The sequence below is a fragment of the Mus musculus genome, chromosome Y (genome assembly GCF_000001635.26).
Source record: "Mus musculus strain C57BL/6J chromosome Y, GRCm38.p6 C57BL/6J".
NCBI lineage: Eukaryota > Metazoa > Chordata > Mammalia > Rodentia > Muridae > Mus > Mus musculus.
In genome coordinates this window covers 41,215,583-41,229,797 of record NC_000087.7, presented here as the reverse complement: position 1 = coordinate 41,229,797, position 14,215 = coordinate 41,215,583, and the positions used below count along the sequence as shown (strand labels likewise).

The 14,215-nt window shown below is 39.0% G+C and overlaps 1 pseudogene; it reads right to left on the bottom strand.

Annotated features, from left to right (window-relative positions):
* Window positions 1-945: 945 nt before the first annotated feature.
* Gm46705 lies at window positions 946-1,324 on the bottom strand (annotated as a pseudogene).
* Between the last annotated feature and the right edge of the window lie 12,891 nt (window positions 1,325-14,215).

The window sequence follows — 14,215 nt, the reverse complement described above, 5'->3', positions numbered from 1 at the left end:
TCAAAGGACCAATCTGAGGACATGTTCAGAATCCATTTTGTGAAAACATGTGCTGTTGTATCATTTGGACAGGGCTGTCTTTGGAACCAGTGCTATTCTGCATGCACATGAGTGCTTTGGTGCTTTGCTCTTTCTTCCTTCCTTCCTTCCTTCCTTCCTTCCTTCCTTCCTTCCTTCCTTCCTTCCTTCCTTCCTTCCTTCCTTCCTTTCTTTCTTTCTTTCTTTCTTTCTTTCTTTCTTTCTTTCTTTCTTTCTTTCTTTCTTTCTTTCTTTCTTTCTTAATTTCTTTCTATTTTATTTTTTTTTATTTTTTTCGAGGCAGGTTTTCTCTGTGTAGGCCTGGCTGTTGTAGAACTCATTCTGAAGACCTGGTTGGCCTTGAACTCATAAATTTGCCTGCCTCTACCTACCAAGTCAAGGGAATAAAGGCTTGCAACACCACACCCAGCTTCTATGATTTTTTTTTATTCTGCTATTAACTTATTGTTCCCAAGGTTGTTTATTTTACTATTTTATTTTATTAGATACTTTCTATATTTACATTTTAAATGTTATCCCATTTCATGTTTTCCCCTCTAAAAACCCATTAACATGCCCCTCCTCCCCCTACTGACCAACCTAAGCACTCCTGCTTCCCTGTTCTGCCATTCCATTACACTGGGGTATAGAGTCTCTCAGAACCAGGATCCCCTCTTCTCACTGTGTCCAACTAGGTCATCATTTGCTACATATTCGGTGGCAGCGATGAGCCCCTCACTTTGAATTATATGGTTGGTCTTTTTTTTTAATTACATATATTTTAACTTACATTTCAAATGTTGTATTCTTTCCCAGTTTCCCACTCCTCCAGAAACCCCCTATCACATCCCCTGTCTTCCTTCTTCCACGAGGGTGTTCCTTCACCTGTGCACCCACTCCCACCTCACAGTGTGGTGGCTAACAAGTTTATATCTCTGTATCCTCATTATTCAACACCATATTGGGGATCCTGCAGCTTATAGGGAAAAGATGTCCAGATTCTGAGCATTGCATTGTACCATCCAATACATCAATCTCAAGCCACATGTGGGTACATCTTCCTCAAAAATGTTTCATCCTGTTAATAGCTTTCAGTTGGATCTTTAAGTACCTCAGCCAAAATTGAGGTGTCTGCTCCCAGCACAATCACTTCCCACTTCATTTTGGGGAGCATCTGTGCCAGGAAGTCAGGGTAGATCTCCACATAGTTGATGCAGATTTCAGTGGCCTGCAGGCACAGATGGAAGTCATGCATGCCCAAGCCCTACACATTTGAGCTTAGGAGATTGTAGGTGAGCAGTTTCATGTTGTCACTTTGGATTTCTGCACAGGACTTATATTTTCTTTCATTAATTTTGGGATTTATTTACATTTTAAATGATAGCTCCCTTCCCATTTTCCATTCAACAAATCCCCATCCCACCAACCATCTCCTCCCTTCCCTTTGAAAAAAAGGCTTAGTTTGTATTATATTTCTACATTGCACTCCATCACTGAGTGAAATCAAGACAGGACACATGTAGGCGTATAGGCAGGGTACATGGAGAAAGGCTGCTTATTGGATTGCTTTCTCAGCACAGTTTTCTCAGCTTTTCTTCTTACAAAATTTCAAAGCTTTTTTTAACTTTTATTTTAATAACATACCCACAAACACACACACACACACACACACACACACACACACAAGACATAAGATCACTAAGGAACAAGCGAAATGATTGTAAAGCAATGTCCTAAATGTATTTCATTATCTCCAGTGCCACGTTTATAAGTCAATTCTAGAGGCCTTATGTCTAATCATATTTGGCAAATGGATATAACCCATTATGCAGAATTTGGAAAACTTAAATATGAACATGTTTGTATCGATACTTGTTCAGGATTTCTTTTTGCTTTTTTCTGCTTCTCTGCATAAAGGAGAGGTTTCTAAAAACGTAATTGGTCATTGCCCACAAGCATTTAATGCAATGAGATTGCCTAAACATATCAAAACAGATAACAGGCCATCCTATTGTAGTAAAAATTTTATTTCATTCTGTAAGGAATTTGGAATCAAATATAAAACTTGAATTCCTTATAAGCCCATGGCAAATGGAATAGTTCAATGTGCTCATCACACCTTAAAGAATTGGCCTTTTATGACAAAACAGTGGCAGTTATATCCCCCAAGGTCACCAAAGGCACATCTTGCCTTTACTTTATTTGAACTAAATTTTTTGCAAACTGATATTAAAGGTCAGTCTGCAGCAGATCACCACTGGCATCCATTTACTACTAATTCTTATGCATTGATAAAATGAAAGGACCCACTAACTAAGGAATGGAAGGATCCAGATCCGATTATAATCTGGGGAAGGGGCTCGGTTTGTATTTTTTCATGAGAAGATGGAGTACAAAGGCTGCCCAAGAGATTAATTTGTTAGCTGAACACAGATCCTGAATCTTCTTATAAGTATCACTCTGAGAACTAAAATTCCTCTTTTGCATAGAATTTAGTTGGGGACTCAGCCTCCCAGAAAAGCTGTTTTCTTGCTACTCTCAGAGCTTTGCAATTTGCAACTGAATAAAGTATCTGGACTTCCCCAAAAGAAGCTTTGCATTGCTACTTTATCATTGTCTGGGTCTCTTTTTCTCAAGCAGGTCAATCAACATCCTCCAATCAGACTGCAGTGGGAGTGCTTCCCTGCAAACAAAGGCTTAAGGTGGCAACTGGTATTTTCATTCTAAAGACATTCTACCATGCATTTTGGCTTTAGGTCTGATTAGAGAAATAGGTTTATTAGAAGGGCTAGAAAGGCAGATATTTCAAATATTAGAAGAGATTGGTTTTTATTCTGATAGACAGTCTTAGTCCCTTTGCTGGTCTCTGGTTTTCCACCCTTGCTGTTACTGCATGCTCCCCTAATTTCCTCAGGCTGTGGGAATAACAGAGATGAGGAGGATGACCTCCAGCTCCTAATATAGCCTAAAAGCCACAAATTGTGGTGTTACCAGTGATATAATTCTTGTTGAGGCCTTGCTAAATCTGAGGTTGGCAATTCTCCTTTAGGAGATGCACAGTACTGAGAACTGTGCATACTGATTCATGATGATATGAATACAGTATGGGTACTGCTTCGGTGCAGATATTTACTGTATAATATCATGGGTATTCTGTGTTCTTTGTCTAATATCCACATAACAGTGAGTGCATACCATGTGTGTTCTTGTTTTAGGGAGAGATGTTCCACACGAATCTGTTAAATCCATTTGGTCCATGACTTCTATAAGTTTCACAGTGTCTCTGAGTTGAATGGTAGGGATATAAAGTAGGGAAAGAACTTGAACAACCCATATTACATGAAAAAAATAAATTAATATATACTTTTATTTAATCCAAAAAACATGCCTATAGACCCATCTAATGTAGGGAGATCCTATTTGATGTTTCCTCTTAGTAGGTGACTCTAGGTTTTTCACAAGTTGGCATAAGATTACTAGCACACTAAGATTAACATAAAAGCATTTTCAGTCATGTCTAAAACCATCACACCAATCGACTGAGATATTCTCTGTACATTCCATGGGATAAATGTCTGAAACACGGGTGTTTTTACAGTGTGTCTTGGTTTTAAAGTGTAAATCCTGAAAGGAGGGCCATGGTCAACCTTCCTACTTCCTGCTCCTAGGCCACTGTTTGCTGCTCTGTGGCACTACAAAGGCTTCTTTGTTAATCAGGTACCACTGTGCCACAGATATCTTGAAGTGATAGAGTGTACAAGCATCCATGGGGACCTAGATGCTGATGAGAACACTCTTACACCATCTCCTGCCTTCACAACATACTTATTAAGATGGTGACATAGTGGAAAGAAATGGTGGAACAAATTCTTTAAAGCCCAGCGCTGTTCTCAACATTCATCTCCTGATTTTCTATATGGACCTCATATGTTACACTTTGAAGTCAACCCACAGTCTCATGTTTCTTGTGCCAGTCATTAGAGTGTCAATTAAAGCTAGACTTTGAAAATATATTAATAAATCTGCCTTATCTTCATATTCCCTGCCCTTAATTATGGTAACCTTGCCAAAAATATATGTCTCACCATTCTCACTGACAGTTTACCTGGTAAATAGATAGTTGAGAAAAAGACATTCTTCTAAGGCCCAAATAGCCTAGTTAATCAGTATATGAGAAGCAGGGCTGACATCACTCAGCACAAAAGCTAAAGAGAGTCTCTTGTTTTGTGGAGAACTGAGAGAGCAGCAGGGACAGGGGCCTTAATGATAGTCAGTCCAGACCTGGAGGCTGGGTCTAACAGCATCCAAAGGAATACAGGCCAATTTCCTCCAGCTTCCTGGAGGAGCACTGTTTCTCTTCAAAATGTGACAGGGATGGCACCCACAAGGGGGAAGAATGCTGTGTGTTCTAGACTTATTTTGAGCCATCAGGGTACTGATCCTCCCACCTTTCCATTGCTATTACAAATGATCAATCTCAATAGGGGTCATGTAAGCTCTGCTGACACCAGAATCTCTAATTGCAAAACCCTTACAGGAAAAACCAGTTTTCCTCCACTCTCAGGATAAAAAGCAAGGATTGGGCTCATATGGCTAAACATTTTCTGACTAGCTTTGAGAGAACAGCATGGTCCAAGGCCCAAATTTCAGATTTAGTGATTACTGACAGTTTAAAAAGTAAGTACCTGTAATGTTTGCTCTGTGGTACTAAAAAATATTGTCCCCAAATATATGAGGACAAAACGATGAGCATGTAGCCTAAGGAGCAACATTTCCCTGATAGAACACCAGGCACTTGGCATTCATTCTATACACAGAAATACCCCCGAGTCTCCAGACCACCTTCCTCAACTGTACATTACAAGCATTCCAAGTTTTTGTTATAGCCCATAAGATACAAGTCTTCAAGAAAACACAATCTGACACAAGGCAGAAACAAGAACTCATGTATTGATCAAATTGCATTATCAATAAAAAATGTCAGCAGTGGGTTGGCATTGCTTAGTGTCTGCATAAAATTGGTATAAATGGAACTAAAAGTTCTGTAACAGTTCATGAGTACATGAAAAACAAGAGTATAATTTCTTAGTAATAAATACTTTCTGTTAAAGTATTCAAAACCCTGTCTAAGGTAGATTTGTCACTCAATGGTAGTATTTGATTTGTAACTTCAAAAGCTGACCTGTCCAGCAGGTCCAGTTATTCGAGGGTCTCAAGAGGACTTTCTCCTAAGAAATACATGGGGGGTAGAGAGAGATGAGGGTATTGTGCCAACAAAGATATGGAAACGTTCTGAATTACATCAGGACTCTAATGTATTAACCATTACCAAGGTTTAAATGCACAAGCAAAAAGGGAAGTGCCTTTCAGCAGGAGGAATGGGGCAGAAGCAATGCACCTCAGCAGGAGGGAAGGGGCAGTGTGGTAGGTGGGGAGAGGAAGTACTTCTCAGCAGGAAGAAAGGGGCAGCGGAAATTTTTCTTTTGGCAACTACTGGTGGAAGCAGGAAAATGGTGGTATCAGGGTACATCTTGAGGTCAGGACATCCAGCACTGACTTAGGGTTGGAACAATCTGTAGTTGTTCTCGGAGCAGCGTGTCTGTGGCCTGCTTTTGACCCTCTTTTCTTATGGGGGGGGGGTGCGGGAGAGACCCAATTCAGAGATCAGGACAATCGCGTTGCAGTAATAGCTCCCAACAAAAAGCATAGATGCACTTCCTACCACCAGAAAAGAAAAAAACAAAACAAAACAAAACAAAAACAAACAAACAAACAAGCAAAAAAAAAAAAAAAAAGCAAAAGATAATCCAATGCACTGTATCTGCTTTGTTGTGAGTAAATCCACAAACATGAATGGATAGCAACACAGGAAGCAATTATGCACAGCAAGGCACACACATACACACACACACACACAAGTAAAAAGAAACAGTCCAGTCAAGAATCTATTGAAGAGACTCCTTTAAAATTTATGATAAAGAAGATGAAGTGTATTTCTTCACAGTTGATGATTTCTGGTGGAGGGCAAGGAAGATTCACTTTTATAGCTTGTGTTTGATATTTTCTAGGTTCTTCTTTTTATACCCCAAAAAACTAGATAGGACAGAAATAAGGGTAGAGAGAGGAATTAGAAAATCTCTGAATCTAATTTTTTTCCTAGTGCTTCTTTTTTAACTATGGCTATGAAAAAACCACAAGCAACTTGCCTAACCAACCACCGAACACCAGACAAAAAGTACAAGCTTTGACACTCAATCTTGTGCAAAGTTAATGCAGCAGGAGTTTTTCACTAATGTATGTTGTATGTAAATATAGTATTCCACCAAACTTATTAGCTCTGTATTCCATACTTCCTGCATTCAGCTGTTTACTATTTTAATATTAGTCATACCTGTTCCATGCTGTGCCATGTGTTTTGATGCAATTAAGTTTCATCTGGGGACCTCATATGAAATGCAAATATTGTGTGTAAATCTCCCTTAGTGTTACTTCATATACATGTTTCATCTATGGATTAACAGTATTAATGCTTTCTGTTTGAAGTACACTTTCAGTGTGCATAAGTAGATACTCCTCTTTAGTATTTTATGATACACTAAATATAACATATAGTGTATACTTAGAAGATGAATCCAGTAAAGAATTTTTAAAATGTTGTGTGAGGGCTTTGTGATTTAAAAAAAAAAAAGTGTTCTCAATAGTGTGGGCTGAGATTCTGCAGTCTTGTGTGTGCTCTTTTCTAATGAATCATAATTAACGTTTATGCTGAGACTCCGGGAGGCAGGCTTATCAGTAGGAAGAAAGCCATTATTTTGGAATCTCTCCTTTTATAAGTATTCCTTGTGTCTGCGTGGCCAATTAGACAGAAACCATGTCTTGGTACACTTGTTGCAATCTGATAGCTTTGTCGTAACCAATCACCCCACCTCTCAGGACTTGAATTAATGTAACTTCCTAAATGTCCAAGAATTACAAAGACACACACCAGGTACATGCACACCACAAATTCTGATTCATTCTCTGATTCTGAATCTTCCTATGATTGTCCCTGTGACTCTGCCTCTCCTTCTTTTTCTGCCTCTACATTCTCTACCTCAGCCTGTATCTGAACCTCTGCCTCTGCACCTTCCTATACCTTTGATTGTCCCACTGCTACTTATTAGTGCTGAGATAACATACAGGTTAGTTTAGTTTTAGAATTGATCTACTGTGGAATTGGTTTTCTATGAACTTTAAGTTGCCTCTCTACCTTGTACTAAAACCATTTGATTGAATTTGAATCTTCAGTATAATGAGAGATGTAACCCAAATTCATAAAGCAACAATTGCTAGGTAACTGTCTGGCATTCAACAGTCACTCCACTGTTCTGAACAAACTGTTTGTAACTAGTAGTTTAAGCACAGGCAGATAGCATAAGTGTAAGTATGCAAGCCTGTCTTGATTTCAATGTGATAAAGATCGGGGCCCAAAACTACAAAAGGAGGTAATGGTTTCTTTCTGTTTACAAGTCTCAGCTTGTAAATTACATGACCTAGGAAAGTCAGGACAGAACTTGATTCAGAGCTGGTAAGTAGAGGCAGAAACTGAAGCAGAGAATATGGAAGAACTCTGGATTACTTTCCTCCAAGCCATAGGGATGTGAGGTCCTAGGGGATGCAAAACAGAAAAGAAAGAAAAAATAAGTACCAAACATATCACAATGGTTGACCCACATGCATACTTTAAAGACTGCTCTTGATAATATGTGTGTTCATTTGGAAATCAAGTTCTACATGGCGATTGGTAAACAGCATACTTTTCATTATTTTTATTGGATGAACATTTTTACCTGAATGAGTGTATTTGTTGGATGTGAACATTCCTGGACTACATGGAGGTCCTAAGTTAGCTTGTATCAGATCCCCTGGAACAGGACTTACATGTGGCTGTGACACACAGGATGATCACTGGGATTTGAATTCCAGACCCTCTGCAAGAGCAGCCAATGATTTTATAGTCTGAGTCATGTAAAGATCTCCACATTTCTGGAGAGAGAAGGAAGGTGTAGGAAGAGAACATTACTCAAAAGGTCCAAATTCATCTAAGAATAAATTAATGCTTGCAAGGGTCTGTCAAGATGCACAACAAAAAAAAAAGAAAAAATAAAAGGTGTGTAAAAATTGAAAATAATGTTTGTTTCTGCTCGGTGGTGTGTTCTGACCAGGACTAAATGAACACAATAAATGAAGCTGCACTGAGAAGCATAAAGAAGGCAGGTACCACACTCTGACAAGTGCTAAGGTTGTTTCAACTGTATTGGTGTAATCCTTCAGGGGCTTCTTGTCAGAAATAAACACCCTTTATCAATTCCCCAACAGTAAATTCCGTGTGTCTCATTTGGAGACTGGGCAGAAGATATGTGAGATGCACCAGGAATGATTAAACTTTATGTTCTCTAGCACAGAAACCATTTTCAAGGATCCTATGAAATCCAAAAGGTCAGCTCCAGACTGCATCACATCAGTTTTTTCTTGGCCAATTCAAAAGTAGAGCCAGCATCTAAAAAGATGACTTATCTGTTACTCAGAGTTGCTGCTACCACATAGGAGGTAGCTATGACTCCCAACACCAACACTGTGGATCTCTCTCTCTCTCTCTCTCCCTCCCTCCCTCCCTCCCTCCCTCCCTCCCTCTCTCTCTCTCTCTCTCTCTCTCTCTCTCTCTCTCTCTCTCTCTCTCTCTCTCTCTCTCTCTCTCTCTCTCTCTCTCTCTCTGTCTGCCTCACTCTCTGTTTCTGTCTGATTGTGTCTGTGTCTGTTTCTGTGTGTGTCTGTTTCTGTGAGTCTGAGTGTGAGTGAGTGTGTGTTATTATAATGTAGCCCATTCTTAAAATAAGAAAGGCACTTTCACTTTGTTTTGTTTTTTTTTTTTTTTTCTTTCCATTTTGGCCAAATTGTATTGATTAGCACTGGCTGGCCTCAAATTGGCTATGTATGTATGGCTGTCTTAGAAGTCAAAAGAGATACGATTTCATAAGTCCCATAGTCCTCTGGTTAAAAGCAGGAGTCACTGTGATAGGCTTCCATTTTGTAATATTATAAGGTTTGAACTATATGAAGGTATGTAAGTAGTCTTCAAAAATAATTCCTAGGTGCCAGGGAATGGGGGCAAACACACATTTAATCCCAGGACTTATTATGCTGAGGCGGGAAAATCTCTAAATTCCTTGTCAGTCTTGTCTATAGAGCAAATTCCAGTTCAGCCAAAGATATTCCATGGAATGCAGCCTGGAAAAAAAAAACTTGAAATGAATAAACTACATAGTTAAGTAATGAATAACTAAAAAAAAAAAAAAACACTGCGAAAGATGAGTGAAATATGCAATTATCTAGACATATACCAAATCCATAAGATAAACCATCTAAACAGCCCCTTAACACCTTAAGAAATAGAAACAATCATGAAAATTTCCCACCTAAAGAACCCTTGGACTAGATGGCTGTAGTGCAGAATTCTATCAGTCCATCAAAGAAGAACTAATACCAATTCTCATGAAAGTGTTCCACAAATTAGAAACAGAAGGAACACTACCCAATTCATTCTATGAAGCCTCAGTTACACTGCATATTCTCCTGTGGAGATGGAATGGTCACTGCCTAATGAGGAACTGGTCACTTCTTCCTTTCATACAGGACTTTGAGATTATTTTTTGCTTCTACCATGGTTAATATTACAAATAGATTTTAAATACAGTTTTAACATATATGAATTTTAGCTTTAGACAATGTCATGTATATTTAACAGGCTTTTAACAACCATAACTTATATTCACAACATAAAAGCAAAAGAAGTTACAACCTATTTAATCAATGAGAGAAAATTAGCGGCTATTCTAACCAAATTGAACCAGGAGGAAAACAAGAACTGTACTGAAAAACTGATTTTTAGTAATAAAAATAACAAAAATAATGATAATAATAATAGTAGTAGTAATAATAATAATAATAATAATAATGAAATACATTGGAAATTAAAAACAATGAATACATATATTTTGCTAGTTTAAGTAAAAAAATATTAATGAATAATAAGAAATATGTTCACCTGATTTCGAAATCCCAATCCTCTCATTCTATGAAAATTTTGGTTGGAATTTGAAAGATTAGCTTTGTGAATAGTTGTCCAGGAAATTGACAGATGCCCTTAGGTTATGTTGCTTTCAGTTGTTATGGAGACAATGCCTCAATTACACTCCTTTCTGTGGCTTGCAATTCTAGGTCCTCAGTCTGCCACTGCCTCCACCTCCACCTCCATTTCTGCCTCTGCTCTACCTCTGTCTCTGCCTCCTCCTTCCTGCCCCTGCCCCTGCCCCTGCCCCTGTCCCTTTCCCTGTCTCTGTCCCTGTCCCTGTCCCTCTCCCTCTCCCTCTCCCTCTAGCCTCCCCACTACCACAAAGATAACCCTAAGATTAGTTCAGTTTTAGTACTGATCTACTCTAGAATTTTTTTCCTTCATGTCTACTTCCTTCCTAGCTTGTTGTAAAACTATTTAATTCAACTTGAATCTTCCACATAATAAGAAATTTATTCCAAATTCATAGGCCAACTATTGCTAAGTAAGTGTCTGGTGTTCATCAACCACTCCACTCTTCTAAAGGAAGTGTTTTGTAATCAGAATTTTAAGCACAGGCAAATAACTTTAGTGTTAGTGTAAAATTCTGTCTTGTGTTCAATGTGATAAAGATCAGGACCAAAACTGTTGGAAACCAGGCCTTACCTAACTTGAACTGTGTTTCACCTGGGAGGCAAACAGAGGCTGAAAAGAGAGGGGAACTATATAGGTGAGAGAAAAATGGAGCCAAGACAATTTTCTGATCTAGGCTCAAATATTTAATAAAAGTTTGCACTTATAAAGGGGGAAACCCATTCTCTGCCATGCCAAATTTCTTGCTTTCCTGATACCAAGTTGTCAGCACAGCCTTTTAGCACTAAGTCACCAAATTCACAGATTGCAGTTAACTACAGAAAACCTTGGAGAACCAATTTGGCCTCATGGCAGATGGCAGGTAGTGTCAACATCAAAGGAAACTAGCTGAGGAGCTGCACTGCAGGTGGCCCTGCCTCAATGGCATAAGGTCTGAACCTGCATAGGTTGGAGGAGGTTATATCCCCCTCCCCTGTTAATAATATTTTAAAAAGTGCTGTACTGAGGCATAAAATGTATTTATGCTCTATAGTCTTGCCTGGGAGTTATGGTGGCAGGAGGCCACACCTACCTTAGGAAATCTTAGATCTTCCTGAAGCATCAAATTCCATTATGGATGCTAAGTGCAACTAGTTTGTGTTATATTTCACACAAAACATGGCTCTGTGTTGTGTTATCAACAGTCATGGCTTTTGGCATGTACCTCTGTCTTAGATTGATATGGTTCTGAGATCTGGATGTCTGTCATTGAATGTCCAGCCCTCATTACCACACCTTATTCCCAATTCAGACCGAAGTCATAATATGTACTAGAATGAAGATCAATAACTGCCACCTGCGCTGTTGGAGACAAGGCTGTATATCTGATACAGTCAGGTTGAAGGACTTGGATGACCTGCTTGAGAAACAAAGGTGGGACTGTGATAAGCAACAGTGTGAAAGTTTCTTTGGAGAAGTCCAGGTACCCCATTCAGTTGCAAATTAGCAATGATCAAGCTTAGTCTTAGAGATCCAGGTGTGGGGGAGGTGGCTTTGTGAATAGCAGAAAGGCTGTAGCCTCTCTGGGAGTGGAGGCTGTGATCCAAATTAAATTTGCTAGCTAATTAAGATTTTAGCTATCTTCCCTAATTCATCTAATATTGGAATTATTAATAGACCAGACCAATATTGAATTAGAATAACTGCTCACAGTGAGGTTAGAAGATGAATCACTATAATTCTATCCTGAGACTAATCATTCTAAATCAGATTACATAGTCTCTACTGTGCTATGTCCCATAAGTCTTAAAAACCTTGAACTAAGGCATCTTAGCTTGTCCAAACTGGGAAAATGATAAACAAAGGTGGGTCAAAAACATATACCCAATACAGCTTTCTTGTCACTACAGTCAGGGCACTAAGCAAACACACCTTTTAGTTTGTCACAAAAATTAGTCTTCATATATGCAGCATTCTGTGAAGAGAACCTATGTTTGTCCATTTCCCAATAAAGTAGCTACTTAGGATCAAGCCATATACCAATAAGTAGATTATTTTCATTTGACCTAGACATGATTATGTCTCAGGCATTTTTAAGTTCTTTGACATCCAAATTTCAAAGTTCTTAAAGTGTGATTTAAATAATGTGCATGGGGATATAATTTATCTTGTCCTTTGTTTTTTTTTAAGAATATTTTTTTAAAGTTCCACATTACCCTGTATTTGAAAATTAATAAATTGTTTACAAAACATTTCAAATGCTTTACTGTTATAGTCAGTATTAATATAACAAGGCCAGCGACTAATTACACTTTCAATTGTTTATCTTGAAGAGCAGATTTAACTAGAAAGCTTTAAAATGTATTAATAGTCCCCCTCTTCCTTTCTCTTTCTCACTTCCTCCATTTCCAGCAGCATATGCTGCTGTAGTGTCTTCTTGCCTCTGCAGGTATTTTACACATGAAGTGTCCAAGCAAAATGACATGTACACAAACAACCATACCCACCATCAAAGTTTATAAAATAAAAGAAATGATGTCTAGACTATGATTCTAATTTTTCTGGGAAAGGTAGGATAGGAGAGAGCAATCACTGTGTGTGGACTCACAAAGACACAAAGAACCCCCCAAATAGAGCGGATTTACCACTCCTTAGAAACACAAACACCACAGGCAGGAGGAGGGATTTTGAATGAGGAACTCTTTCCTTGTCTTTCCAAGTGCTTTGGTGGATGAACACAACTACAGGAAAAGGGTCTCACAGCAGGTAACTCCCACTACCACCCCACACACAAGGCAAAGTCACCTTGGTGGAACCAGGAGCAGATCACCTGCCTCTGCAGGTTTTTTCTGTTTAGCTGCTTGTGGAGAAAGCAGTTGGAGCAGTTGCTGCCTGCTCTTGAGAAGGGCTCTAAGGGTACAATGTATAGGTCTGTAGAATTGCAACAAGTTTGGACCCTAGAAAAGTAATGGGTTGCTGAAATGGTCCTGGACTGTGAATCTTAGGGTCTTGCTAGGGAATTTCTTAATCTGCAGTGGCCTTTAGACATTGGAGCAAGCAGAGGTGCTTTGATCCTTATCTTAGGCACTCAAAGTTGTCCTGGAAGACAATCGTTGTGACTGTTTGTGAGGCTTTGCTGGAGGAAAGGGGATATTGACAGCCCTCTACATGATCTGCATGGCACACAACTAGAGCTTTGTTTCTTCTGAAGCATAGAAGTGACTGAGGGCAAAACACCACAGGAGACAACTATATCAGGGTCCCTTAAGTAAAATCTTGCTGGTGTATGAAATAGTGTGCCTTGCAAATACTGAAGTGGATGCTCACAGTCATCTATAGGATGGAATACAGGGCCACCAATACAGGAGCTAAAGAAAGTACCCAAAAACTGAAGGGGTCTGCAACCCTATAGGTTGAACAACAATATGAACTAACCAGTTCCCACAGAACTTGTTCCTCTAGCTGCATATGTAGCAGAAGATTGCCTAGTCGGCTATCATTGGGAAGAGAGGCCCTTGGTCTAGCAAAGTTTATATGCCACAGTTCAGGGGAATGCCAAGGCCAAGAAGTGGGAGTGAGTGGGTAGGTGAGCAGGGGGCAGGAGGTATAGGGGACTTTTGGGATAGCATTTGAAAGGTAAAAGAAGAACATATGTAATAAAAAATGTGGGGGGAAATAAAGAGACGAGGTCATTTCTACAATTAGGAAAAGTCTCATTACTTTATCCCATTAAATGTGCACATTAAAAAAAAAAGTGGCTAATGGCTTTGAACAGGATCCTTGCTGAGGACAGGATCTTATAAAGGGTTCCAGATAGACAACTCATTTACAGTTTTACAAGCTAGTACTTATAAAGAATAGATCACTGGGAGCCTCAAGCTGAGACACCTGATCACTGGGCATAAGTGTTGAGATAATTTGAAGATATTTCCGTTGTTTTGAATAATCTGTATGATATTGGATATATTTACTCTATGGAAGGAGTATGTGTGTGGAGTCCCTTGTGTCACTGAAGTAGAAGGAGTTGTAAACCAC